We start from the raw sequence: 4615 nt of genomic DNA, 5'->3' as shown, positions 1-4615 counted from the left end.
ATGCCTTGAAGAAGTGAACCCACTAATGAAAACCCCACTCTAAACACAGGGGTAAAAGGAAGAAAAGATCTGAGGAATTCCCTTATCGTTCAAGCATCGTTAGAATGCTTTGTTTTAGCGCGACCGCTGGCAGATTGGAAGGATTTATTGAAAGAAGGTGGACTCCTGACACAGAGCCGACACTGTGGTGATTAATTATGAGAAATACCCAACCGCTTTCTTATAAATGGTCGCGTTCTCCTACAGTACCTTAAATCCAGTAAGACGGGACGAAAAGGGGAGTATGACGGCTCCTTACTGAGAATCAAACACGACTCTCCTTGATGAGCGTACAAGCGTATTTATCACTCCGCTGACATCCCTATTCTCAACCCCCCCCCCTATCTGCAACGCGTGCAGCAATGTCTAAAACAGCTGCACGTGCATAGAGAGAAATAAACTCGAAGTCGGATAATTTGAACAAAACAGGAAACTTTTTTTTTGTCCTTTACGGTATATTTTAAATATTCTCTACGCATTGGAATGTTAACGCAGATCTTGTCGTATCTGCGAAAAACAAGCAAGGCTATCGCTATCTAAGGTTAGATAATCCCCTATTTCTCAGTCTCAGTGGTACACAAAATATTCTCTAGTTTGTGCACGTTCTTGACATAGCGGATGGTGCAGAATTTTTTACTAGACCAATCTCTCAAACGTTATCTGTGGGAAGAAAAGCCAACTTCATGGAAATTATTCTTCACGATTGCAACATTAACTTCAGAAAATTATAAGTGAACGCGCTCTGGCAATGAGTTTAAAATGTTTGCAATCCCGAATACTAAAATATACTAATAAACCATACATATTCCAGCAATCCCGACTGGGATGTCCTTAGAAAATGCCGAAGTTTCTGAAGGATTTAAACCCAGACCGCTTCAAAGAAATGACAGGTGGTGAGCTCATTATACTGCCAAGAATAACTGCTACGGTTCTATCGATGAATCTCTGATCTAAATTAAGTCTTAATGTTCAACATTTTAAAAAAATCTAAATTTCAAGCAAAAGTATAATTATTCATTTGATTATCAAACTATGAAGTTGTCAGTTACGAAGTATTTCTCCCATAATACTGCGATTTTCATTCAAATGCTTTCCCAAAAAACATCCATCACACTAATTGGTCCAATGAAAACTAGGCAATTATTAATTGTATAAGAGAGGTTTAAGAGACTAAAAATTAACCAATGAGACTCATCTGATTCATGGTTGTGGGCTGCTGCGTTAAAATTTGAATTTTCGCAAAGGCAACTAAGGCCAAGAAGATCAGTACTGCTGTAAATTATGGATGGGCCGGTCTATGTTCGATTTCAAAGTTTAGCTGGATGAAAGACCAGATTTTAGGAGCGAAAAATCATTAACATGCGCTGAGAAATTCAGTCAAGGTTTGGAAAAAACTCAAAATAAGTTGCAGTCCACAAGAGACTAGGGTTAAATCATAAAATCTCTCTGTAATTGAAACTGTCTCAAAAAATGTCTTCACTAGCCTAAGTGCCATCCACCCATGCAATTTAAAGTTTAAAAAACAGTCAGTTATTAAAATTCAAGCTAACGCACAATTTTCTCTATTATGATTCAGACAGCACGTCGATAATAAACCGAAACCGTATCGGGGTGAAGACAGGGGGACGATGGGTAAGGATTTCCACTTAAAATCGTCACCGAGGTCATAAAAACGGATAACGATTATACCAAGTGTAATTTTAAAAAAAACGTAGTTTAGAACCTGCTGGTTTCTTCATATCCATCGTATCAAGGCAGCGCTATCTCCAGCAATCTTTATGTGCAATTGTGGTAACAATCTTTATGGCGTGTATGGGCGCAAACTTCGTAAAACATAAGAAAAATGTTACGACTTTTTGTGACATTTATCTACTTAATATTCACAGCCCACTCTTAAAGGACTGAATGTTGGATATAGATTTTATTCTTCCATTAGCTTTGATGAAAGAGAGCATTAATAAAAATTCTCCTTCGTACATTGGGAATGATAGTATTTGTTACTGTTCTTTGAAGGATTGGTTTGAATAATTTTGTTCGGTAAAATTCAAACTGGCTTTTAACCAAGTAAATTTGAAATTTACTGTTTGCATATCAAATATAATATAATTAATGAAATCTAATAACACTGATCAATCAACATTAGTTTTCTTACATTCTTTGGTGCATCCTAGAGCGTTTATGGAACATGCGTAAAGCCTGTTGTTTTCAGCAAGTCTGTCCGTCCACAATGGACAAATTTTCATGAAATTTTATAGTGAATCTTTTAGAAAGATTTGTTGAGCCATCCGAAATTTAATTAAAATAGGTTCGACAGAAATTCAGCATTCTTTATATATAAAGAAAAATATCGAGTTCTCTGTTTATTAAATTGAAGTATGTTTCAAATATTTGGGCATTGCTTAACAAACAAAAGGATCGATTCGATATCTTCCACCAGTACCACACCCATACAGAAATCTATATTAGTTTTGACCATGAGAGGAAAAAGTCGGATCAACACCAAAATTTCCGCACATATTTCTTTGGTCCGAAGCTTTTAGGAGTAATAGAGAGTAAATTTCGGTTGGCTGAACTCAAAAAGGTGTCGTTGGTTGTTTTCTAGAGTTGGTTGTTTTCTTCAGCATTTTGGCGGAAGTTACAGGTTTCATGTTTTTGTGACATTTATATGCATTACATAAGTGCGTTTTGCGAGCCTGTAAAAATTGTATAATAGTTTGTTTCTTTCCAGTCTGCTGTAGCTATCAAATGAAGATGTAATTTATGTCCAGACTTGTTCTGCGATGTTTGTGGATATTGTATAGATCCGAAGCTTAAACATCGTTGGTGACACAGTGTGCAGTGGATTTTAAACCTATCTGGGAATGCCCACGGATGATCATGACAAGGTGTAGGTCCCTCATTTTTTCTATGGCAGTTGCAATAATGCAAACAATTTGTCACAGCAGGTTAACAGCATACAGATGGTTTCGTGATCATAAGTGTATGCCTTTTGCAATACCTCGAATATGAAGAGAGCCCACAAATCATCATGACTACTGCTACTTTGGTATAGTGACTATATCAAAGTTTAAAGAATCTGCATTGATAAGCTCCAGTATATCCCAACATACCATCCTCTGATGCCCAGGTGACACAATGAAAACCAGCCAATTCCCACCTTCCAGAGAATAATCTTCAGAATCGGAGGATGTATCTGGTGAACAGGGTAATTGGGATTACACCTCAGAGGTTTGTTCAAGTAAAACGCATTTTCTTAATCAGAAAGAATAGTATGATTTAGAGAGGGACTTTAGTCTAACCAAATCCAATGCAGAGTTCTTGACATCCCGTTTAAAAGAGTGTAAACTACTAGACTCCGGCTGCAAGATTTCCACATACAAAAAAAAAAAAAAAAAGACACGTAACTTGGCGAATTTTTATAACGTTGCAGAATTCATAGCTATTGTTTTGATTTAATTGGTTTTATGAAGAAACTGGTATTAGCTGCAATCCAAAAAAAATTGTGGCTTTCATAGACAGTGCAAGTAAAAGTTTGAAAGCTGTGTTGCTTCACAATGGGAATACAGAGCCATCGATTCTTGTAGCACATTCTGTTCATATTAAAGGAGACTACAGGTTGTGACAGCGAAGATCAAGCATAACCTGTATAAATAGGCTATCTGTGGGGACTTCAAAATGCCGAGATTGCTTTCGGTTTGCAAGATAGTTTCACTAAGTTCTCTCTGCACCTGGGACAGCAGCGCTATTGGAGAAGAATGGTCTACCATAATTGAGTTACAGCCAAACACACCGATAAACAATCAAGCCATCTGACTTTTCTTTCCAACCCTCTGAAAATATTTAAACCCTAAGAAAATATCAGATCTCTGTTCATATAAGCATCATTCACCAATCAATTAAGAGATTTATTTGTAGTAGATTGCTGTCCACTGTCTGATTATGACTTTTCTCTCTCTAGGTTTGAGGGCCGAGGTTTTTTGTCTGATGCTAAGAGCTTGTAGGCTGAATATACGTTTGTATTGACGTTTATAATACAAGAATGTGGTTTAATCTTCATCTTCAGATCTTTCACCCCTTAAGATGTTCTTCAGGAACAGAAAAATTTGCACCGAGCCATTTTAGAAGAATAAGTGTGTATTTTAGCAAAAGACTGCTATATAAACTTTTGTCTTTTGACTTGTCAGAAAGCTTGCAGTCTGAGGCTTAAGCCCTAAAAGCGTTTTAGTTAGATACATTCACACTTATGTATTTTATTCTATACAGTTCATTACATGTTTTCTCAATCATTATACAGTCGTGGGCACTTCTGAAATTCCTTCTAATTCATAATCTTCAATAACGGCCATATTGTTTAAAGAACTGTGTTTGAACACAGGAAGTTTAGACCCAACTAAATATTTATTACAACTATTAATTTAATGCTGCACTTTCGAAAGACATCAAAAAATATTTTTAGTATTGCTAAAGATACGAGGTTGAGGGGGCTCGTGCGTAAGATTAGTTCTAATCAGTAGTATTATTCGGCCCATTAAATAGAGCAACGCAAAGCAGTATAAGAACCCTAATCTCCCGCATC

This window comes from Mastigoproctus giganteus, chromosome 14 (genome assembly GCF_048544385.1).
Source record: "Mastigoproctus giganteus isolate SK-2022 chromosome 14, ASM4854438v1, whole genome shotgun sequence".
NCBI lineage: Eukaryota > Metazoa > Arthropoda > Arachnida > Uropygi > Thelyphonidae > Mastigoproctus > Mastigoproctus giganteus.
Note: the sequence above shows the minus strand (reverse complement) of the source record.